Source organism: Myotis nattereri, assembly GCF_964212035.1.
Source record: "Myotis nattereri genome assembly, chromosome: 21".
Lineage (NCBI taxonomy): Eukaryota > Metazoa > Chordata > Mammalia > Chiroptera > Vespertilionidae > Myotis > Myotis nattereri.
The window spans coordinates 11049188-11073873 of record NC_138097.1 but is presented as its reverse complement, the minus strand read 5'-3'; the positions used below and the strand labels follow the sequence as shown (position 1 = coordinate 11073873).

The 24686-nt window shown below is 58.8% G+C and overlaps 1 protein-coding gene and 1 long non-coding RNA gene across 2 annotated transcripts in view; one reads left to right on the top strand and one right to left on the bottom strand.

Moving 5' to 3' along the window:
- The window catches only part of CRTC3 (CREB regulated transcription coactivator 3), a gene marked incomplete at its 5' end in the record, with an annotated part of 1283408 nt that overhangs the window by 209033 nt on the left and 1049689 nt on the right, over window positions 1-24686 (bottom strand). The window lies entirely within an intron of this gene.
- On the top strand, window positions 1870-24101 carry LOC308535873. Its single transcript, XR_013997311.1, has 3 exons — window positions 1870-2600; window positions 20645-20757; window positions 23743-24101. It is a non-coding gene; the product is annotated as an uncharacterized lncRNA (long non-coding RNA).

The window sequence follows — 24686 nt, the reverse complement described above, 5'->3', positions numbered from 1 at the left end:
TGGAATCAGACTGGGGGTGGGGGCTGGTTCAGGCTGGTCTTCTGCCAGGACAGTCCTGTTCTCACCCCGGACCTGTTAATGAGCAGGGAGGTGGGGGGGGGGGGACAGGTGAGCCTCACACCTTCCCTCTTGCCTCCCTTCTTGGCATCCGGAGCTGATGGAGAGCTATTAATGGAAGGTGCAGGCTTTGTGCTAATTAGAACTCCCCTTCAGCTCCCATCTGCACGGCACCCCCCTCCCTGGTCACCTCGCCACCCCCATTCGCTTGTCGACCTAGTTTTTGTCACCCCCATAAATTAGGGGGGTGCTGGGAGGGGAGCTGCTCCCCTGTTTCTGGTCAGACCCCCCTTCTTTGTGTGCTGCAGGGGTGCCCAGGGTGGCCTCGCCCCAGCCTTCTCTGTCTTACTTGGTGGAGAAGGACTGGGAGTTGGAAAGGGGGCTGGGCACCAGCGGCCACGTTCAAGGCTAGGCTGCTCCTACACCAGCCATTTGGGGTTATTTTAAAATATATATATATCTTTATTGATTTCAGACGGGAAGAGAGAGACAGAAACATCAATGATGAGAGAGAATCATGGATCAGCTGCCCCCTGCACACCCCTCACTGGGGATCGAGCCCACAACCCGGGTATGTGCCCTGACCGGGAATCAAAACGTGACCTCCTGGTTCATAGGTCGCGGCTCAACCACTGAGCCACACCAGCCACGCCAGCTGCCCAGGCCTTGGGGTTGTTTTGAAAAGGTCCCTTTCCTCTTCCTTCTGGAGAGCGAGGTTTCAGGCACCATCGCCTCGGTCCCCCCATTCCTGGGTGCCTCCCCGTCTATTGTACCCCACTCCACCCACAGCGCTCGCTGCCTCCCAGGCGGCCTGGGGGTGCGGGCTGTAGCCCTGGCTCTCTTCTGAAAAATACAAAAAAAAAATTGAAAATAAAATTTAAATTTCATTTTGCTTTTTCTTTCTTTCACCTCAGGCCCAATGGATATAGTTTTTAAAAAAAAACAAAACAGAGGTTGTCTCTTATAGAGGCTTCATTGAAGGGGGGAAAAAACACATGAACGTCACACACACGTCATTTAAAGAAAAAGCGCCTCCCAGCTTAGAGGGTGGGGGAGTTCAGGCTTCCTGCGGAATTATCACTTGGGAGTCTTCTCTCTCTCTCTCTCTCTCTCTCTCTCTCTCTCTCTCTCTCTCTCTCTCCCACCCTCTTTTTTAAGCTCCTGAACCCCCTCAGGTCCCCATGGGGTTTGTGTGTAAAAATAGCGCGCCCTCCCTGCCCCCTCTTCCCATTTCCTCCTGCTCCAGTCATCCGGATGGGAATGCAGGTCGGGCTTTCAGAACCAGGAGTGGGTGTTTGGCCAGCGCGAGGCGTTGCTAGTTCTCCCCAAGGTTGGGGGCCTAGGCTAAAGAGGTTCGGGGTGTCCTGGGGTGGTGTTCACGGGAGGACGGGCTGCCCCTGTGGCCTTTCCTGCCCACGGGTTGACACTTCCTAAATTGAGGCAGGAGGGGAAGAGCCAGGACTAACTCAGACCCAGTGAATAAACCCGGATCCAAACTCCAGAAGGGCCTGGGTGGAGGGGGGGCGGGGAGCGATGCCCACCTACCAGGCGGGTTTGGGGAGGACGTTTTGGCCATCACCACGCAGTCTCCTTGACAAGCCACCTCCCCTCTCTGGGCCTCTGTGTCTCTGTCTGGGAAGTGAGGTTCATGACTCCAGAGGTCCGGTGAGAACTGAAATATACAAATAAGGCGCCTGCATACAGTGGGCGCCTAATAAATGACAGCTCTTTCTGCAGCTGGGCTGGGGTGCGCATGAGCGGCTGGGTCTGAAATTCTAACCTCCACTCGCTGGAGATGGTGAGAGCACCGGTGATGTCCTACGTCTCAGGGAAGAAGTGATCCCCACTTTGGAGGGCTCCAAGGGGCACCCTGGGGTGGGGGGCATTGGGACACCTGGGAAGTTCCAAGCGCGGCTGGCGTGGGAGGAGCAGCATAAGAATGGACTCGCGAGGGCATCGCCTGGAGGCCCATATCAACTCGGGGTTCAGCATTTCTAATAGGAGATCGGTTTGCTTCTGGAAAGTAGCCTGGGGTCCCCGGCTGGGCAGACGCGGCGGCGTGTCAGAGCAGGGTCGCCCCGGGCTGGGGGAGTCGCTCTCCGCGCTGCGCTGGGTCCCTGGCGCATCCCTACCTCGCGGGCCTGCGTTTTCCCGGCTCCAGCTCTCAGCGCGCAGGGGTTCGCTCCGAGCGCGGCCTCCCACGGCAGCCCGGGGGGTGTGGGTGGGGGGGCCTGGCCTGCTGGCAGGATGGAGCCCGGCGCAACCCCCTCAGCCAGACCCCCAACGGGCTTCCCTCGCGCATCCCGGGCTGGGATGGGCTGTGGCTGTGACCTGGAGGACGCATCCTCCCTGCCCGCTTTGAGCTGGAGGGGGAGCGCATCTGGGCGGGAGTGGGGGGCGCCTGAGGTCTCCCTCTGTTTTACAGCTACTGCCCTGCCTGCGCCTTCCTCCCCGCACCGTCCCGGTGCTCAGCGCCCTCCCTCTTCGTGGGCACGAACTCGCTGTGGGCACCAGCTCGCTCGTCCGAAGGCGACGGCAGAAAGGTGAGTGGCCCGGAGGGACCCGGAGAGCACGCTCGCGCGCGGCGCCTCGGAGCTTGGAAGCCCGAGCCCGGCCGGCGGAGCGGCTGTGCTTTCCTGGGTCGCCAAGAAGGCGACCCTCGTCCCCAGCCTGGATCCAAGGCCCCCGCACCCGTCCCCTCCTCCCGGCGAAACGGCGCTAACGACACACTCACCAGCTCCTTGCGTTTTGTGATTCAATCCGGCCGAGCTGGGCGCGGCGCACACAGTAGGCGCCTCGTCAGCGGCCGCTCTGAAGGTTCTGGCCTCCGACGCGACCCCTGGGCCACCCGGGCGCTCGGGATCGGCGTCCTGCGGAGCCCGGGGCGCCCGGTGGCCTCGCCCCTCCGGTGGGGACGGCGCGCTGTGCGCTGCCTCCGGGCTGCGCGGGCTCCGACACCCCAAAGGCAGGCCGCGCGCCCACTGTGCGGGCTGCGGAGACGGAGTCACCCGCCCGGACCCGGGCGCAGCGGGGCGCAGCGTCCGCACCACCGGCGGCCCGGCGAGCACTCACTCCCCGCGGGCACCAGGGCGCGCGCCCCGCTCCCGCCTGGAAACCCCAGGTGCCCGGCCGGGTGGGCGCCGCGGGCCCGAAGTCACCTTGAGAGCGCGACGCAGTGCGGCTGCGTGTGCGCCAGGACGGGCGCCATCGGACCCCGCGCCCCAGGAGCGCAGCGCAGCGCGTGGGGAGCCCCGCCCGGCCGTGTCCACCGCCCGGCAGGACCTCAGGTACTAACGAGCCCAGGAAGCCGCAGCGAGCGTGGTCCCCCTTCCCGGCCCGGACCCTCCGTCGCGGCTGCTGCCGCCCCCGGGTCGCTGCGTGCGCTCCCCGCCGGCCGTGCGCTCTCGCCGGGCTGCTGCGGAGACCGAGGCTTCGGTCTGGCCCGCGCCCGCTCGCTGGGGGCGCAGCCGGCCTCTCCGAGGGCGCCCCGGGCTGGAGAGGGTCCCCGGAAACCGCTGCGCCACGTAGGACCGCGGCGCGTCCGCCCTGCCCTTCGGTTGTGTCCCAGCAAAATGGAAGGCGCGCGGCTGACGCCGCTGTTTCTTGGAACCGCGAGGCCTACAGGGCGAGCAGACCGAGGCCGCCGGTCCCGGGGTGGGGGTGGTCCGTGGCCGAGGCGCAGAGGCCCGCGGAAAGGGCCGGGGGGTCGCGTCGCCCGCGTGGTTGGGGCCTGGAGGCTCCATTCGCTCCTTCCGGGCTGGCTGCGGCCAGTCGGCGAGGAAGACGGCAGGGTTGGCGCTGGAGCTCGAGCCCCGCAACTTGGAGCTCGCCCCCTGCAGGCCGGGGTCCCCGCGGGTCAGAGCTGGGGGACGCAGAGTCCCCCCTCCCACCTGGTGAGGAATTTACGCGCAGTCGCTGTTGTTCTGGCTGCTCCGGGTGCCCGACCGCTGGCCCAGGCAGGTGCCACGCATGTGCGTTTGTACCGAGGGTCTGGGGAGCTCCGGGAATGTTCCTTTGTGCCTGGCTTGGTGCTAAGCATTTCGCCTTGGGGCCTGTTTGGCAGGAGGGTTTTCTGTCGGTGATTTTGGCATAGACAGAGCTGCCTGCCCCAAAGCCTGACTTCTTTTTATTATTTTAATCTTCACCTGAGGATAATTTTTCCCCATTGATTTCTAGAGAAAGTGGAAGAGAGAGGGAAAGGCAGAGAAATAGCAATGTGAGACAAACACATTGATTGGTTGCCTCCTGCACGTGCCCTGATGTGTCCTGGCCCGGGGGGAGGAGCCTGCAACCCAGGTATATGCCCTTGACCAGAATCGAACCTGGGACCCTTCAGTTCACAGGCCTACAGCTCTATCCACTGAGCCAAACCGCCTAGGGCCCAGAGCCTGGCTTCTTAACCTCCCACGCGCTCTTTGCTGTTTGTTGCATAAACACAAGGGTTCATCGCCTTTGGGATCTTATCTGTCAAGTGCCAAGTCGTCCAGGGGACACAGCCCATCACTCCCCAACCTCCTGGCCCACAGCTCTGGCCTGGAAACAGATGAATATTGTGGTGGTTCTTAGCCTCCTGGTAGCCAAGGCAAAGAAGAAAACAGGATGGTTAACACTCTTGTTTGAAAAAGAACGTTTAGAATGTCGTCAGAATGTCTAGAGACGTGGACATTTTTTTTTCCTCCATAAGATTTATAGAGTCCGGCCCTGACCAGTTTGGCTCAGCGGATAGAGCATCGGCCTGAGGACTGGGGCGTCCCAGGTTCGATTCCAGTCAAGGGCATGTACCTGGGTTGCGGGCACATCCCCAATGGGGGGTGTGCAGGAGGCAGCTGGTTGATGTTTCTCTCTCATCGATGTTTCTAACTCTCTATCCCTCTCCCTTCCTCTCTGTAAAAAAAGCAATAATATATATATATATATATTTTAAAATATATTTTATTGATTTCTTACAGAGAGGAAGGGGGAGAGATAGAGAGTCAGAAACATCCATGAGAGAGAAACATCGATCAGCTGCCTCCAGCACACCCCCCACTGGGGATGTGCCCGCAACCAAGGTACATGCCCTTGACCAGAATCGAACCTGGGACCTTTCAGTCCGCAGGCCGACGCTCTATCCACTGAGCCAAACCAGTCAGGGCAATAAAATATATTTAAAAAAAAAAAAGAAGATTTATAGAGTCCGGCCAGTGTGGCTCAGTGGCTGAGCGTCGACCTATGAACCAGGAGGTCACGGTTCAATTCCCGGTCAGGGCAAGATTTATAGAAACTTGGAGATTATGTAGGTCAAGTGCTCACGTCATAGACGAGGGACCAGGCCCAGAGGGGGTAAGGCCCTCCGCCCCCCGGCCCCCCATCGTAAAGGTCGCTAGGAGAGCAAGGGCTGGGGCCCAGGAGTCCTGCTTCCCATCCTGTGATGACAGGCTTCCGTGGGCTTGTTAACAGGGAAACGGCTTAGCTGTGTTATTGGTCCCTCTGTCCCTCGGATCTGTGTGCTGTCCTGTCCCTTTGCGCGCCCCCATTCCTCGGGCTGGGCTGGGCTCGGTGTGCGTGTCTGCTAATATCTGATGAATGAGTGAGTGGTGCTAACGGCTAAACCTCTGGACCGAGGGATGGGGTGGGAGTGGAATTCTCAGAATGGACTTGTGTTTTGAATGTTGGATTTCTTTTCGTTGTCGTTACACCTCACCCGAGGACAGTTTTCCAATGGTTTGGAGAGAGAGTAGAAGGGAGAGGGAGAGACAGAGAGAAACATCGATGGGTTGCCTCCTGCACGCACCCCGACCGGGGCTGGGGAACCTGCAACCAAGGTACGTGCCCTTGACCGGAATCAAACCTGGGACTCTTCAGTCTGCGGGCAGACGCTCTATCCACTGAGCCAAACCGGCAAGGGCTGAATGTTGTACTTCTGAGCCCAGGAATTCTTAGACCCCTCTCAGCAAATGCTGTGAGCTGGGTGGCATGTCCCTCCCTCGCCTCCCCCCCACCCCGCCCCTTTGGCAATGGCCTGGCTCCTAACTGCTCCATCACCACCTTGCTGGACCTCATGGGAGGAGGGGTCATTTTTCTACTGAGAAAGCAGGTTGTCAGTGAGGCCTGGAGGTCCCTTTATGGGGACTAAGGAGGGTCGCCTGCTGGCACGGCCACACGGTCGCCATGAGACCTGGGACACCCACCCATCCTTTTGTCCTCTTGGGCGAGAGGCAGCCTTCTGGTGCCTGCCCGGGTTTGGTTCCGGCGGCTTCCGTACAAACCGCAGAAGGTGGCTCATCAGGTCCCCAGGGCTTGCACAGGTTAGGGCATTTCCATGGCGCCCCCCAGAGTGGCCTCTGAACCCCATCGCATGCTCACTGCAGGCACCGAATAAATCTGTTCCAGAAAGTTGTCCCCCTGGGTGTGTGTCGGGGGAGGGAGTCGGCTTATGGGTGAGAAGCCCCTGTTGGCAGAAAGGCTCCACAGGCCAGATCCCGGCCAAATCCTGCCTCTTGTCTCTGCCCTGGCCAGGCAGGACGGACGGCCGAGGCCCGTTGGCAGCGAGAGCCCCAGCTGGGGAAGGGAACCAGGGTACAGCCCCCCAGATTAGTTACTGTCTACAAGGATTAAAGGCCCCAAATAATGGCTGGCCTCTCCCCTCCTCCATGCCCGGGGAAGCCATGTCAATTCAGCCGCACGCCAGCTTAGGCGGTGGATGTGTGTATAAATCGAATTTAGCAAATCAGATCATGGTTTAAATGCACTATTTAAAGCAGTCCTGCAGGGAAGCCTTTTACAAAGGGAATAATCATTTTGTGATGCTAATCGCCGGCCTCCAATTTATCTCCTTTGTAAGTTCAGATGTTGGTGCACCGGGGGCCGCCCTGAAATTGGGGCGCTCGGGCGCGGGGCTGGGCGATGGCTGTCGGCCTGCCTTCTCTAACCTCTCGTTCGAAATGGGCGCATGTCCTTGCTCTCGCAGGGGGGCCTCGGGGTGCCTGTCACTTAGCCTGATCATTCTCATCCATCCCACACATCTTTTTTTATCATCTGATAGAGCCCGCCTTTCAGTTGCTGCTGGCTCCTCTTCTGAGATTTGCTCCCATCCTGGGGGTGGAGGGTGGGGTGGGGGGGGATAGAAGCCCTGCTGTTCCCAGGGTATTAGATGCAGCTCCGTCTCTGATCTGAACCCTCTTTTGTCTTCCCTGAGCTTCTGGTACCCCTGGTGCCGCATCGTCAAGGAGATCTCAGAGTCCCCCAGACACGCATCCGCCCCTGGATGAGGCCGGCGCCCGATCGCTGAATGGGCAGCGTTCAAAATGACTCTTTCTCCCCATTCACCGCCCCAGAGCTGAAGCCTGGACGTTCCGGTGACTTTTCCCACAAGTTGAAACGGGGACTCAATGGAGAACCTGTCTCCTAATTGCTATAAAAGTGTTTTATACACGGAGCCGTCCTGCCTCGCTTTGCAGAGGGAATATAATCAGGGGACCATCTGGGTGGGAGGGAGAGAATGGAGGGACAGAGATGGCTCCGAGCGGAATAAAGGAAGTGGGCAGGAAGCCGGGGGCGGCGCAGAGCTGACCTTGCCCGGCTCACAGGCCCCGATACAGTGTCTTTGTCAGGGCGGCCACTGTTGGCGCGCTCCTCGGTAATTATGACTGTGTGTTGGCATGGCGACTCGGAACCAGAAGACGAGGAGCGCCGGGTAAATGCACGACTTGTTCTTGCCTCCCTGAGCGGAGAGGAGCTCAGGGGGTCCTTCCTCCGGGGAGACGTGGTAGAAAATTCACCAGGCCCAGGGCCGCGCCGTGGGCATCTAGAGCCATGGACTCAGGTGCTGGCACCCACGGAGGTTCCCCAGCCGGACCCGCCTCCTGCTCCTTCCTGCGGGTCTTTGTTCCCGAGCTGTGATGCCAACCATACCCATGTCTGCTCCTCTCCGGGGTGTCTGTGTCTAACAGGTTTGGTATTTCTTTTCTTTCTTTTTTTTTTTTTAAATGATGTTTTATTGATGTCAGAGAGGAAGGGAGAGGGAGAGAGAGATAGAAACATCAATGATGAGAGAGAATCGTGGACCGGCGGCCTCCTGCAGGCCCCACCCTGGCGATCGAGCCCGCAACCCGGGCATGTGCCCTGACCGGGAATCGAACTGTGACCTCCGGGTTCATAGGTCGATGCTCAACCACTGAGCCACGCCGGTTTATTCTTTTTTTAAAAATATATATTTTATTGATTTTTTTTACAGAGAGGAAGGGAGAGGGATAGAGAGTTAGAAACATCCATGAGAGAGAAACATCGATCAGCTGCCTCCTGCACGCCCCCTACTGGGAATGTCCCCGCAACCAAGGTACATGCCCTTGGCCGGAATCAAACCTGGGACCCTTCAGTCCGCAGGCAGACGCTCTAGCCACTGAGCTAAACCGGTTAGGGCTGGTTTGTTCTTAAAGGATCTATTTCATAGGCCGTGAGTGTGTGTTGGGGGGCTGAAAGGAAGGACTGATGGGCCCAGCGGTTGGGGTGGATTTTGGGGACTCCCCCTCCTACCCTGGTGCCCTGTCCTTAGATCCTTAAGCCACACCCTCACCCGAAAATGGGGGCGGTTGTTGGGGCCCAGAGCTGCGCTGCCCACGGTGCGAACCACGGTTGGTCTCATGCAATGTGGTCAGTGGGACGGGCTGCCATGATAACACTGGGTTAAATAAAATACGCTGTTAGAATTAGTTTGACCGGTTTCTTACTTTTTAAAAATATATTTTTATTGATTTCAGAGAGGAAGGGAGAGGGAGCGAGAGATAGGAACATCATTGATGAGAGAGAATCATGGATCGGCTGCCTCCTGCACGCCCCACACTGGGGATGGAGCCTGCAACCCGGGCATGTGCCCTGACCGGGAATTGAACCGTGACCTCCTGGTTCATAGGTCGATGCTCAACCACTGAGCCACACCGGCCGAGCTGTTCCTGACTTTTTAATGTGGCTCCTAGAAAATTTTAAATGAAACATGTAGTTTATATTCTCGTCGGCCCAGACTAGCGAATCAAGACCTCTTCCAGCTCTGGGCTCAGTAACTAACCCTGGCCTCCTGCTGGGAGGTCTCGGGCCACAGAGGGCTCTGCGCATAGAGGGCCGTGGAAAAGCCAGACAGGGAGGCTCGGCCCTAATGGGGCTTTTAGGAGCACCTAGTGCAACCCCTTAAATGGGGTTCCCCCTCAATCCTTCGAGGCAAGAGCCCTGGCTCTGCAGGCAGGGTGGGGTGAGGAGAACCAGTGGGTAAGCCCACAGGAGTCTTGGGATGGGGGTTCAGGGGTGCCCCGTGGAGTCTGCATGGGTACTGATGTAGATGACAGGAGGGTGGTCCGGGGCGGGGGGGGGGGGAGAACTCACCCCTTTCCCTCCCCTTCCTCATGGGGATTTCATCTCTCCCAGATGTGCCCAAGCACAGGGCGCGGGAAAGCAGCTGTGCCCGGGTTCCTGCCAGGCCCACGTGGGGCAGGTCTCCTTTGGCTGAGGGCTCCCGATGCCCCTTTCCCGGGCCCCTCCGCCCCCGGCCTCTGCCACTCTCTGCCCGGGAAGCTTCTGGGATGAGCCTTGGCTCCCAGCCAGAGTCTTCTTGGCCAGGCCTCCTGCCCTGGCTCCCTGCCAGGCCCGGGTCTTGGGAGAGATTTGTTGGGGAGACACTGGGGCCTTCTCACTTCGGAGGACTCCCGGCTGCGGGTCCAGCCTCGCCTCCCTCCAGGCCCCCTCCGCCCGCTCTCAGAAACCCCAGTTTCCTGCCCTGAAGACCCGGGCTGGGTGAAGGGCCACCCAGCCCCAGTGAGCCCAGTGAGCCCCAGTGAGCCCCAGTGAGCCCCAGTGAGCTCCAGTGAGCCCCAATGAGCCCAGTGAGCCCCAATGAGCCCCAGTGAGCCCCAGTGAGCCCCAGTGAGCCCCAGTGAGCTCCAGTGAGCCCCAGTGAGCCCAGTGAGCTCCAGTGAGCCCCAGTGAGCCCCAGTGAGCCCAGTGAGCCCCAGTGAGCTCCAGTGAGCCCCAGTGAGCCCAGTGAGCCCCAGTGAGCCCAGTGAGCCCCAGTGAGCTCCAGTGAGCCCCAGTGAGCCCAGTGAGCTCCAGTGAGCCCAGTGAGCCCCAGTGAGCCCCAGTGAGCCCAGTGAGCCCCAGTGAGCTCCAGTGAGCCCCAGTGAGCCCAGTGAGCCCCAGTGAGCCCCAGTGAGCTCCAGTGAGCCCCAGTGAGCCCAGTGAGCTCCAGTGAGCCCCAGTGAGCCCCAGTGAGCCCCAGTGAGTCCAGTGAGCCCCAGTGAGCTCCAGTGAGCCCCAGTGAGCCCAGTGAGCCCCAGTGAGCCCAGTGAGCCCCAGTGAGCTCCAGTGAGCCCAGTGAGCCCCAGTGAGCCCAGTGAGCCCCAGTGAGCTCCAGTGAGCCCCAATGAGCCTGAGTGAGCCCCAGTGAGCTCCAGTGAGCTCCAGTGAGCCCCAGTGAGCCCAGTGAGCCCCAGTGAGCCCCAGTGAGCCCAGTGAGCCCCAGTGAGCTCCAGTGAGCCCCCGTGAGCCCCAGTGAGCTCCAGTGAGCCCCAGTGAGCCCCAGTGAGCCCTAGTCAGCTCCAGTGAGCCCCAGTGAGCCCAGTGAGCCCCAGTGAGCCCAGTGAGCTCCAGTGAGCTCCAGTGAGCTCCAGTGAGCCCAGTGAGCCCCAGTGAGCCCCAGTGAGCCCAGTGAGCCCCAGTGAGCCCAGTGAGCCCCAGTGAGCTCCAGTGAACCCAGTGAGCCCCAGTGAGCCCAGTGAGCCCCAGTGAGCCCCAGTGAGCCCCAGTGAACCCAGTGAGCCCCAATGAGCCCATGAGCTCCAGTGAGCCCCAGTGAGCCCAGTGAGCCCCAATGAGCCCCAGTGAGCCCCAGTGAGCCCTAGTGAACCCTGTGAGCCCCAATGAGCCCATGAGCTCCAGTGAGCCCCAGTGAGCTCCAATGAGCCCCAATGAGCCCCAGTGAGCCCAGTGAGCTCCAGTGAGCCCCAATGAGACCGTGAGCTCCAATGAGCCCAGTGAGCCCCAGTGAGCCCCAGTGAGCCCAGTGAGCCCCAGTGAGCCCTGAGTTTGTGAAAAGAAAGCTCCTCACATGACCCTGGGAGGTGAGGGATGGGCAGCCAGGAACTCGTCAGGAGTCATGACCATGGCAACAGGCGTTTACCCAGTGCCCAGACTATGCCAAGTTCCGAGCTAGCGCTTGGCACACTTATCTGCTTCCCGCCCCCCTCCCCCAGGTTTGGGGGAGCAGAGAGAGTAGGGAAGGTAACCAGGGGCCTGCTCTTCTTTTCTTTTTTCTTTATTTATTTTAAAAATATTTTTTTTTATTGATTTCAGAGAGGAAGGGAGAGGGAGAGAGAGATAGGAACATCTGTGATGAGAATCATTGATTGGCTGCCTCCTGTACGCCCCCTACTGGGGATCGAGCCCACAACCCGGGCATGTGCCCTGACCTGGAATCGAACCGTGACCTCCTGGTTCATAGGTTGATGCTCAACCACTGAGCCACACTGGCCAGGCTGCTCTCCTTTTTTACATCAAAGGCCATTGGGCGATGGCTTGCGGTGCCTCCTGGAAGCGCCAGCCCTGGGGCAGATGGAAGTCTGAGTCCCTGGGGGTCCTGGTCCCCAGAGCTGGCCTGGGCTTGGGGAAGCAGCATGTGCTCGTTGGGGCTGCTAGGGGATGGCTTTGGAGCGCCTCTTGCTTTGGTCTGGCGATATACCTGAAGAATTGGGGGAGGGGGAAGCAGGGCTCAGGGCTGGGCCCCTGGGAGCCCTGGCGGGGTGCTTGGAGGGGTGAGAAGCATCCCAGCCCGTCCTGGCCTCTCCTTATTGTCAGTGGCATCCACAGCCTGTCTGTGCCTCAGTCTACCCCTGGAGGGCGGGGTGCACCTGTCCTGCAGCGGGACACCCCTAGGGCAGCCCTGTCTTCTGGAGGAGGGGCAGGGTCCGCAGCCTCTGTCCTGCCTGATGCGTGTGGCCCTTCCTTCCTATCCACGCAGCTTGGTGGCTCAGAGCTGCAGGGATGGGAAGCGCCTCTGGGGCGCGTCGTTTCCCTGGGCGTATGGCAGGGGGGCGGGGAGGGGGCGGGGGGGACCAAGGTCTCAAGTTCACGGCCACCCCTTCCCTCTGGGCCTGCAGCTTCCTTTACCCCAGGTTTAGTTGCTTCTAGTCTGCTCTTCTCTCTTCTGCTGTTGAGTCGCCGGCTTCAAGACCCCGGTGGTGTGAGGCAGGGGGCGTGCAGCTTGGTGGGACCAGGGGTCCACCTGACCTCGCTCACACCCCTCGGGCCCACGGTTTCCCCGTCTCCCTGAGCCGGTTTTCTCATCTGTAAAGTTGGGGACAGTGATTCTTACCTTGTGGCACCCAGGAAGTGTCCGTTTGGTCCTAGCCGGTGTGGCTCAGTGGATAGAGCGTCGGCCTGCAGACCAAAGGGTCCCGGGTTTGATTCCGGTCAAGGGCACGTACCTCGGTTGCAGGCTCCTCCCCGGCCCAGGCCCTGGTCGGGGCTCGTCCAGTTGATGAGTTTCTCTCACATGGATGTCTCTCTCTGTCTTTCCCTCTCTCTCCCACTCTCTAAAAATCAGCCCTAACCGGTTTGGCTCAGTGGATAGAGCATCGGCCTGCGGACTGAAGGGTCCTCTGGTTCAATTCCGGTCAAGGGCACATGCCCGGGTTTCGGGCTCGATCCCCAGAGGCAGCCAATCAATGATTCTCATCATTGATGTTTCTATTTCTCTCTCCCTCTCCCTTCCTTTCTGAAATCAATAAAAATATATTTCAAGCCGAAACCGGTTTGGCTCAGTGGATAGAGCGTCAGCCTGCGGACTGAAAGGTCCCAGGTTCGATTCCGGTCAAGGGCATGTACCTGGGTTGCGGGCACATCCCCAGTAGGAGATGTGCAGGAGGCAGCTGATCGATGTTTCTCTCTCATCGATGTTTCTGACTCTCTATCTCTCTCCCTTCCTCTCTGTAAAAAATCAATAAAATATATTAAAAATATATATATATATATTTCAAAAAATCAATGGGAAAATATCCTTAGGTGAGAATTAACAACAACAACAAAAAGAAGATACATGGAAAAATACTTAACAAAAAAAGAAAAGAAAAAAGAAGATACGTGGGAAAATACTTATTAAAAAAAAAAGAAGTATCAGTTTGTGGCCCCACCTGCTGCTCTAGAATCGGGGGCGGGTGTTGGTGGCGGACCCTGTGATGGGTGACTGTCTCACCCTCGGCCACACATCTGTCATAAGCCAGGGCACCGGGAAGGCGGCAGCCAGGGCCTGGACTCCGCTCTCTGCCGGCCACTCTGCACTAAGTCGTAGTGTTTTACCGATCACGCATGAGCTCCCAGCTCCACGGTGCAGAGCCAGGAGGTCCGGACCGCTCCCTGTCCCCTGGGAGCAGACGTCGCCTAAGGACACAGCATTCAAGGGCAGGACGGTTTGACTCAGGCCACGGGCGGGCGCTAAGAGAGGAGGAATCCATTTGGGGTGCAGTCGGTGGAGAAGGCTCACTGTACCCAAACAGGCCTCCCCGAATGGAGGGTTGGAAGTCAGGGGTTGGGGATAATGACAGTGCTGAGTCCTGCAGGCCAGGGCTGTGCTGGGGGCCCTATCCCGGTTGCAAGGGAACCAGGAAGCTCGGGAATTAGAAGTCTGCCTGCGCCAGGCTGTATTTTTCTACTGCATTCATCCCCCCTTTTTAAAAATATATTTTTATTGATTTCAGAAAAGGAAGGAAGAGGGAGAGAGAGAGAAACATCAATGATGAGAGAGAATCATTGACCACTGCCTCCTGCACGCCCCCTACTGGGGATGGAGCCCGCAACCCGGGCATGTGCCCTGACCGGAAACGAACCGTGACCTCCTGGTTCATAGGTCGATGCTCAACCACTGAGCCACACAGCCATTCATTTCTTCATTCAACTGTTATTGACCACACACTCTGTGTTGGGCTCCGGGCAAGGCCTTGGGGGACAGGGAAGGAAACCACAGCCCTCGGCCAGCACTTGAGGCCTGTGTGGGATGGACTTTCATCCATCAGGGCGGGAAGGCCAGCGGGGGGCGGGGAAGGGGTTAGGGGGGGCGGCTGGGTTGGTGGCACTGGGGTTTGACAGTTCTCACCAATCAGCCACTTCCTGGCTGCCCTGCCCCTCTTCACGCCCCAAGGCCCCTGGGAGAACAGGTCAGAGGCGACCTTTGGGCTAGAACTTCAATTTCCCAGGTTCCATTTGCTCTGTCTAGAACGGTGGCATCTCAATTGCCTTTTTCTTCATTGAAAAACCAACTTTGACCTTGGGAATCTGCATAGCAGTAACCATCGAGATTTGGGTGTGAGATTGGTAGGGAATATCTTTTTTCTTTTCCTTTTTTGTAATATGTTTTTATTGATTTTCAGAGAGAGAGAAAGGGAGCAGGATAGAGAGAGAAACATCGATGAGAGAGGAACTTCGTCGATTGGCTGCCTCCTGCACGGGATCGAGCCTGCAACCCGGGCATGTCCCCTGACCGGGAATCGAACCTATGACCTCTTGGTTCCTGGGTGGACGCTCATCAGCTGAGCCACACTGGCTGGGCTGGTAGGGAAGATCTTAAACGCAATCAGACAATACATTTCATCTGGATGAATTCAGGTACCGAGGTTTCTCCTTGGAAGAAATCGGGCGCCGTTTGGGGCATCGAGGCCTGGATTCCATCCTGGTTCTGTTCCGATTGGATCCGGAGTTGGTGGTTGGCCGGGGAGCCTGCACGTGAGTTAGCCGCCGTGCGCACCCCGCTGCCTTCCCCCAACACACCCCGAGCTTGGAAGAGCCATCCTTTGCTAGGAGGCTGCCCTGCCAATGGACCCAGCAGCCGGGCAAGACGGGTCTTGAAGTGCATGACAGTTATGATGAGTTTTAAACACCTTTTCTTTGCATATATTAAAAAACAAAAAAAAAGCCCTAGCCGGTGTGGCTCAGTGGGTAGAGCGTCGGCCTGCGGACTGAAAGGTCCCGGGTTCGATTCCGGTCAAGGGCATGTACCTGGGCTGCGGGCACATCCCCAGTAGGGGATGTGCAGGAGGCAGCTGATTGATGTTTCTCTCTCATCGATGTTTCTAACTCTCTCTCTCTCTTCCTCTCTGTAAAAAATCAATAAAATATATTTAAAAAAAAAAAAAGCCCTAGCTGGTTTGGCTCAGTGGATAGAGCGTCGGCCTGCGGACCGAAGGGTCACGGGTTCGATTCTGGTCAAAGGCATGTACCTCGGTCACAGGCTCCTCCCCGGCCTGGGCCCTGGTCAGGGCGCGTGCAGGAGGCAACCCATCGATGTGTCTCTCTCACATCGATGTTTCTGTCTCTCCCTCTCTCTTCCACTCTCCCTAAAAATCAATGCAGGAATATCCTCGGATGAGGATTCACAAAACAAAACAAAAAAAACAAACAAAAAGTTTTTGTTTTTTTTTTAAAAAAAGGAAAGACATTCTCCAGGGCAGTGCAAACAGCCCTGACCAAGTGCTGAGTCCGGTTCCAGACTTTCGTGTTGCAGGATCAGCTGCTGTCGGGACGCCTGAGTCAGTCTTTCCTTCCCCTCTGGCTCTGGCTCCAGGAGGAGGGCATTCGGGGAGCTGCCTCACAGCCTCCCCCCCCCCCCCCCGCCCCGTGCTGGGCAACCCGACGTGCCCGCCAGCCTGCACGCAGTACACCATTGTGTGTGTGTGTGTGTGTGTGTGTGTGTGTGTCTGGGCTGCCTCTGGGGTGCGTGTTTCTTTTTGTGTCTGCGTGTCAGTGTCAGGCTGTGGTGTGTTTACGTCGGCCTGCCTGGGCAGGGTTAGGAGGGAGGACATTCCACAGCCCCAGATCTCACCCTCGGGGATTTCGGGAGATTATCTATCTAGATATATGGGCAAAAGTAGGTGTATGGTTGTCTGTGGAACACAGAGTTTATTTAATCTTGTATTATTATTTATTAAACATTGTATTTCTTCTTCTTTTTTTTTAATCCTCACCTGAGGATATTTTTCTATTGATTTTTAGAGAGAGTGGAAGGGAGAGGGAGGGACAGAGAGAAACCTCGACGTGAGAGAGACACATCGATGGGTTGCCTCCTGCACGCACCCCGACCAGGGCCCTGGAGCCTGCAACCGAGGTACGTGCCCTCGACTGGAATCGAGCCCGGGACCCTTCCGTCCGCAGGCCGATGCTCTATCCACTGAGCCACACCGGCTAGGGTGAGTTAATTCTTGTATTTTTTTTTTTATTAATTATTGTATTTCTATCCAAACAACTGTACACCTATGTTTGTCCACCCCCATGTGTATGTGTATATACATATACATTACAGGCTTGTTTTTTTATTTTTATTTTTTTAAATATATTTTATTGATTTTCTTACAGAGAAGAAGGGAGAGGAATAGAGCGTTAGAAACATCGATGAGAGAGAAACATCGATCAGCTGCCTCCTGCACACCCCCCACCGGGGATATGCCCGCAACCAAGGTACATGCCCTTGACTGGAATCGAACCCAGGACCCTTCAGTCCGCAGGCTGACGCTCTGTCCACTGAGCCAAACCGGTCAGGGCAGGCTTGTTTTTTTTTTTTTTTTTTTAATATATTTTATTGATTTTCTTACAGAGAGGAAGGGAGAGGAATAGAGAGTTAGAAACATCCATGAGAGAGAAACATCCATCAGCTGCCTCCTGCACACCCCCCACCGGGGATATGCCCGCAACCCAGGTACATGCCCTTGACTGGAATCGAACCCAGGACCCTTCAGTCCGCAGGCCGACGCTCTATCCACTGAGCCACACCGGTCAGGGCAGGCTTTTTTTTTTAATGCTGCTCATTGTGTGAGGCGACGTGCGAGGGTCTGGCCAGGTGTGGTGGGAGCCGCACCAGCTGAGGAGGGGGGGCCATCTGCCCAGAGCTCACACGCTTCCCCGCCTGCCCGTGGGGAGCCCGTCCCTCCACAGCTCCCGTCTCCCCTCTAATTTATGAGCTGGGAAGGAGGAGAAAACGAAACGTTGGAAGACAATGGCCGAGACGGCGTGTCCCACCCCGCCCAGCGCCTGACACCTCTCCCCGGGCCTGTCTCCTGTGCGGTCGGTACATTCCACGGCTCCGTCCGAAGTGAGAAAAAAGAGAACCCCCAAACCGGCCTGTAAAAGCCGTGTCTGGCCCTGGACAGGCGGGGACAGCCATAGACTGTGGATCGCGGGGGGCAGAAGGCTTGTATCCAACGCCCAGCTTCACCCACGCTGGCCCCCACCTCCGACCGAGAGTCCCGGGACCTCTCCCAGCCCCCGGGGGGAGGGGAGGGGGCCCCGGGCAGCTGCAGGGCTGTGTTAGTAAACATTTTCTTCACCCCCCCTTCTCCACTCCCGATGCCCCCTTACACCCCCCCCCCCCAGCAGCCCCTTTTCTGCGGCCGCACAATGAGCTCATTGTCCCGGGTGTGATTTGAATGAGGGATCGGCAGGCCGGTTCCCAGCATTGTCCGCGGGGCTGGGAAAAAGCGGGCGCAGGCAGGAGGACCAGGGCGGACAGAGACAGATGCCGAAATTAGCGACGAGGCTTTGTGCGCGGCCCCCGGACAGGGCTCGCCTTGTTAGGGTGTGGAGCTGCCGGCTGCTCGCATGTCCCCCCATGTTAATTAGTTTTGCATGCATGTCTGAGAAGGGGCCGGGGAGACGTGTTTGTCTTTCCCGGGGCGGGGGACCTGCGTGCGGCCCGCCGGCGGGGCCTACCTGGAGCCCGGCTCCTCCCGGCCTGGCGGGAATCTCTGCTCAGCCTCCTGCTTTTCTGTCTCTCTGCCCTTTCGGGGGGCGGGGGGGGGGACTGGCTTTCCTCCCGGGCCCCCTCTTCCCCTCCCCGCCACCTCCCAGAGTTGGTTAGCTCTGACTACAGGGAGCTCACTGGCTTCCACCCAGACCCAGGCCGGTGCCTGTCCATCTGGCCGTCTGTCTCTTAACACAGGGCCCCCTGCCACACCCCCACACCCCCCCCCCCGGGACTGGGCAGCAGAAGCAGCCAGTCTGGACCCTCCTTGGTCCCCGAGCCAGATGGCCAGGCTGTTTATCGCATTATGCGCCCCCCTACCCTGCGCCCGGCCCCAGACCCCCGGCGCCCGCCCATGCGGGCCGGGATCTTGTTTGGGGATCCGAGGGAGAAGCGCCCCCACCCGCCCCCCTGAGCAGGGACAGGGTCTAGGAGGCAGGACTCGAAGTTAGGTCCTTGTCGCGCTGACCTTAGGCCGCCCGTCTCCCCTGCCTAGGACCTCAGTTACTCCCTGGTGGAATGAGTGAGTTGGGCCTTAGCCGGTTCGGCCGGAGGACTGAAGGGTCCGGGTTCGATTCCAGTCAAAGGCACGTACGGTTGCAGGCTCCTCCCCGGCCCCGGCCCCTGGTGGGGGCTCCTGCAGGAGGCAACCAGTCGATGTTTCTCTCTGTCTTTCCCTCTCAACAAACAAACAAAGAAATGAGTGAGTTGAACCCCGGGAATCTCTTGGTTCCTTCGGGCTCAGAGGTCTGTGACGGTGGTGACACCACAAACCTGTGTAGATTCAAGCCCCCCTGGGGCGGGCGGGTTGGGAGGATTTCATCGCTGTGGACACTGGGGGACGGGTCTCCGTTTTTGGGGGGGCAGAGGCGTCAGGAGCAGCAGAGCCTGTCTTCCCAGGTTCTCACAGAAGCCCCTGGAGCCCAAGCCCAACCCCCGCCCCCCCCCCCCGCCCGCCCCCCGCCCGCACCCCTGCAGTGGGAGGCAGACTGGCCAGCAGAAGGGAGCGTGGCAGTGCAGCCAGGGAGAGGCTGGAGGGAGGGCAGCTGCCGCCTCCTGGGCCGTGTGCCTGGACGCCCTCTGCAGACCCTGGCATGGGGGCCGGCTCCGAAGGGGCCTCCAGGCAACTTTGTGGGTCCTGCCTTCAGCTTCCAGCTCTCACAGTAACCCCGGGAGGAGGGAGGGGTGCGGGGGCTTGGAGCGCGGCCCCCCTTGCTCAGTGCAGGGTCTCGGGACTCAGTGACCGTGAGCCGGGGTCTGGCCCCCAGGCCCTTCCCGGGACGTCCCCCCTGTAACCCCGCTGGCCCGGCCCTGTCGTCACAGCTTCCGGGGGACTCAGAGGCCAGACCGGGGACACTCACCATCCAAACAGCCCCGTGCTAAAACCTCTAGCTCCTTCCTGTTGTATCCATCCCGGCTCGTTCTCACAGATCTGCTGACTCCACGTGGCCAGGAGGCTACTCCTCGCCCTGAGTTTGCGTCCTACGGGGTTTGGGGTTCCTCTCGCCCAGGAAATGCTGGGGCCTCAGGGTGAAGCTGGGAATGACCAGATTCCTTCTCCTCCTCCCTCCCTTGTCAGGTCCCCCATCTCTGGTGCTCCCTCCCCCTCTCTCCTCCAGCTCTCCCTCGGGGGCCCCTGGGATCACCTTTGGGTGCTCAGTCCAGACTAGGCCTTGCCCTAGCCGGTGTGGCTCAGTGGATAGAGCGTCAGCCTGGGGACTGAAGGGTCCCGGGTTCCATTCCAGTCAAGGGCACGAACCTTGGTTGCAGGCTCCCCGGCCCTGGTCGGGGTGCATGCAGGTGGCCACCCATCAATGTGTTTTTTTCACATCGATGTTTCTCTCTCTCTCTCCCTCTCTCTTCCACGCTGTCTAAAAAGCAATGGAAAAATATCCTCGGGTGAGGATTAAAAAAATAATAATTTTAGCCGAGACCGGTTTGGCTCAGTGGATAGAGCGTCGGCCTGCGGACTGAAAGGTCCCAGGTTCGATTCCGGTCAAGGGCATGTACCTGGGTTGCGGGCATATCCCCAGTGGGAGATGTGCAGGAGGCAGCTGATCGATGTTTCTCTCTCATCGATGTTTCTGGCTCTCTATCTCTCTCCCTTCCTCTCTGTAAAAAATCAATAAAATATATTTTAAAAATAAAAAATAAAAATAAAAATAATTTTAAAAAAATCCAGACTGGGCCTTCCCTCGAGGGCTCATCCACCTCCCTCACAGGACCCCTCCACCAGCCCCCACCCCAGTACACTCATGCCTTCCATCCTGGCTGCCCCTCTCCCTTCCCTGCCCCCCTCCACCTTCTACCTTCCACTCCCGTGTCTGGGGCCAAAGGCTTCTCATGTCCCCGGAGGTTCCTCACTCCGGCCTTGGATCTGGGTGAGTCCAAAGTTTAATGAGGAAAAGAGTAGAAGTTAGAGCTCAAGGCAGAGGCGGAAAGCAGGGTGAGGGGGAGAGGGGGGGGCGGGGGGGCGGGAAATGGAGCGGGAGGGGGGCGCGCAGGGCCTTGGGACAGCTGCCCACTGCTCGCCCAGCCCCTCCCCGCGCCTCCCTCCGGGGTTTTAGCTGCCTCAGCTGTAGCCCTGAGCTCCTTAATCTGGCGATCAGCATGGTGCTGGGGGGCGGGCAGACAGGGGCTTTAGGAGGTGACAGGGGATCTGGGGGCGTCGCACTCGGCTGACAGAGCGCGTGCAAAGCCAGGGAATCGCATTCCAAGCGCGCTCCCATCCCATCCGAGGCTGGACCGCTCAGCGCTGCACGGGTGGTGCCCAGTGGAGGGCTGGGGCCTGGCCCTCGGACGCACGCAGCCCTCATCACAGCATCACGGCTCTTTGTTCCTCAGCAGGGAAGTTGCCAAGACCTCAGCCTCCAGCCCTCCTGCCTGGCGAAGGTGCTAGAAGGTGTTATTGTGCTGTGGCTGCTCACAACCAGCTTAGAAGTCAGCATCATTTGCAGGTATTTCTCCCCCCGCCCCTGCCCCCCCCCCGCACCCCGACAGCCAGGAAAATGCTGGTGGGGGTGGGATATGGGGTTTAGTTCTAGAACTGGGCAAGTGTGCCTCCCCTCTCCCTAGCCAGTTTGGCTCAGTGGATAGAGCATCGGCCTGCGGACTGAAGGGTCCCGGGTTTGATCTGGTCAAGGGCACATGCCCAGGTTGTGGGCTTGAGCCCCAGTGGGGGATATGCAGGAGGATTTTCTCTCATCGTTGATGTTTCTCTTTCTCTCTCCCTCTCCCTTCCTCTCTGAAATCAATAAAAATGTATTTAGAAGAGAGAGAGAGAGAGAGAGAGAACCCAGGGAGTTAGGAAACAGGCACCAGGCTGAACACAAAACCTGGTGTTTATCCTGACCAGTTTGGCTCAGTGGATAGAGCGTTGGCCTGTGGACTGAAGGGTCCCAGGTTCGACTCCAGTCAAGGGCATGTACCTTACTTGCGGGCACATCCCCAGTGGGGGGTGTGCAGGAGGCAACTGATGGATGTTTCTTTCTCATCGATGTTTCTAACTCTCTATCTCTCTCCCTTCCTCTCTGTAAAAAATCAATAAAATATATTTTAAATAAAACAAAAAAAACCAAACCTGTTGTTTGAGGCTTCCGGCCGGCCAGCTTGCTGGTGCCCAGGCCTGGAGCGTGAAGGGAGGGATCGAGGGGAGACGCTGCTGGCATCACTGTGCTGTAGACTCCTGACTGCCTTGGCCCCTATTTTTTTAAAAATTTATATTATTTATTTTTGAAATATTTTTTTAAATATATTTAATTGATTTTTTTACAGAGAGGAAGGTAGAGGGATAGAGAGTCAGAAACATGGATGAGAGAGAAACATCGATCAGCTGCCTCCTGCACACCCCCTACTGGGGATGTGCCCGCAACCAAGGTACATGCCCTTGACAGGAATCGAACCTGGGACCCTTGAGTCCGCAGGCTGACGCTCTATCCACTGAGCCAAACCGGTGAGGGCTAAAATATGTTTTTATTGCATTTTTAGAGAGAGAGGAAGGGAGAGGCATAGAGAGATGGAAACACCTATTAGAGAGAATCATTGATCGGCTGCCTCCTGCGCGCCCCCTACTGGGGGTTGAGCCTGCAGCCCGGGGCATGTGCCCTGAGCGGGAATCGCATCGGCAACCACTTGGTTCATGGGTTGACACCCAACCACTGAGCAACACCGGCCAAGCTGTCGTGGCCTGTAAACCCTCACCTGTCGGTGGGCAGAATAACCCGTATCCTCAGAATTACACGGGAAAACAATAGGAAGGGTTGATTTTCCCCCTCCCTTTGCCTGAGGCCCGGGGCAGGTAGGAAGGTCGGGTGGGGTCTATGGCTGTGACTGGGGGAGGCAGGCCGCAGGGACAGGCAGAAGAGTCGCCCATGGGCACCGCCACACAGACTGGCAGCTGGCCCAGCCCTCAGCCCGGGGAGGAGGGACAGCTGGGCTGCAACCCGCTCATCTGTCTTTGTGTCTTTCTGCCCCACCGCGGCCACCAGCGAGCGCGCAGCCCTCCCTCCGGGGAGGTTCCGGGCGGGGCTGGCAGGAGGCGGGACCCGGGTTTCCCGTGCATTCTGAGCAGGTCCGTTCTGCCTGGCATGGGGCACCCAGGTGGCAGAGGACCCAGCAGCAGAGATCAGGGAGCCGAGTCCTTCCCAGCTCCAGGCCCCGCCAAGGCTGTGGCCAGCGGCTCTGCTTCTGGGACCAGCCTGTGCTGGGGGCTTGCACCTCCCTCACGTCCCCGGGGGCTGCCCTTCCTTCCTGTCCCTTCCTCTCAGAAGCCTGTGGGTGAGGATTAGGGGCCAGTCTGCCTTTTTGTTGTTGCAGTTAATCCTTCCCCTGGGATATTTTTCTATTGATTTAAAAATATATATATATTTCTTTATGATTTCAGAGAGGAAGGGAGAGGGAGAGAGAGAGAAACATCAGTGATGAGAATCACTGATCGGCTGCCTCCAGCACATCCCCTACTGGGGATTGAGCCCGCAACCCAGGCGTGTGCCCTTGACCGGAATTGAACCGTGACCTCCTGGTTCCTAGGCCGACGCTCGACCACTGAGCCACACCAGCCCTGCATCCCCAGCGTTTTATAATCTGGAAGTTCTTCCTGCTTTCCCTCCTCTGTCACCTGCCAGTAACCCCAGCCCCTGGCTCACAGGAAATCCATCCAGCCTTATCCCCTTTGCCCCGGGACATGGAGGCACCTTCCTTCCACCAGAGGCTACAAAAGTGGACACCCAGCTCACCTCTGGCACATGCAGGAGGCTGGCACATGGCCCGCCCACAGAGCACAAGTCTCCCAGCCTCTGGTCTGCAGCCTTCGCTCGTGTTCCCACTTGCCCTGCCTAGTGTTTGCCCTGGTGGCTCTGTCTGCCCCCAGGTGGCCCCCGGGGGCCTTTGCAGTGTCCTCCCTGGGCCTCGCCCCGTCCCGCTGCCCTGGGCCAGAGCCCTTACACTCAAGCTCCAAACCCCGAGATGCAGTCCTGGGGGAAGGGCTGTTCCTGGTGCCCAGGCCCCCCCCCAGCACCCCCCCTCCCCCCAAGTGACTCCGCCTGCAGAACAGCTGACACAGTTCAGGCCACGGAGGCAGGAGGCAGGTGCACGCGGCTCAGCTCCTGGGATGACCACTGTGACCTTGGGCCAGCTCTGAACTCCTTTTTTTTCATCCTCACCCAAGGATATTTTTCCATTGATTTCTTAGAGCGAGTGCAAGAGAGAGGGAAAGACAGAGAGAAACATTGATGTGAGAGAAACACATTGATTGGTTGCCTCCTGCATGCCCCCCCCCCGGCCAGGGTCCGGCCTGGGGAGGAGCCTGCAACCAGAAGTACGTGCCCTTGACCGGAATCGAACCCAGGACCCTTCGGTCTGCAGGCCGACGCTCTATCCACTGAGCCACACCGGCCAGGGCCTGTTTGCCTATTTCCAAAATGAGGCTACCCACACTGTCTCAGGACGCTGCAGCGAGGCACGGACATACGGACATACGGTTGCTGACTCTTCCTCCCTCCTCCCCACTGAACCCAGAGGCTGCAAGGCCCCAGACAGATCCCACCTCTTGCCTGTGAGTGTCCCCGCCTGGGTAGGTTCTGAGACAATGAGGTGGCTCCTCCCTCCCACCCCCTGCACCCCTCCCACCCCCTCACCCCCACTCACTGCCCTCCTTCCCCCCCCTCCTTCCCCCCCCCTCCTTCCCCAGGGAGCAGCGGTACCTACTTTCGGCCCTAAGAATACCTGAATGAGATTTATAGGACACCTCCCTCCCCAGAGTGCCCAGCTCCTCACGTCCTTTCTCTTCAGATCGCCCTGTGCTGTGCGAGGGGCCAGCCTCTTTTCCGAGGCTCCGAAAATGGAGAAAGAGACGGGGTGGGGGGTGGGAGTTGGGGGTGGGGGGGAGCCTGTAGGACAGGAGTACAGAGACCCGCCCCCCTCCCCCCCACCCCCACCCGGACTCGCCAGGCCAGGTCATCAGGAGGGGAGAGCCAGGCCGGAGTCGCTGTCCTGAATCTCCCGCACTCAGGGGCCAGGATGGAGGAGCATCTGTGCAGAGTGCAAGCTCCACTCCCATCCCCCCCCCCCAACCTGGAACTCAGCCGGGACCGAGGGAAACACGCCCAACCCATCCCACGGGGCCAGGGGAGGGGGGGCGGGGGGGGGGAGCTTTGCCTCTGGCCACCATTTGGCCCCTTGTCATGGCATGTGCCCTGGCCAGGCCCCTGGGAGGATGCTCTTCCCCATCCGTCCACATTTCCTCCCCGGGGTGGGGGGGGGGTGCCCTCCCCCCAGCTCTCTTCCCTGGTGCTCCTCCCCTCCCTCCTCTGGGTGGCAGGGCCTGGACCTGGGAGCCAGGCTGCCTGTTGCCAGGGGAGCGGGGAGGCCGGTCTGAGCTATGCAGGGA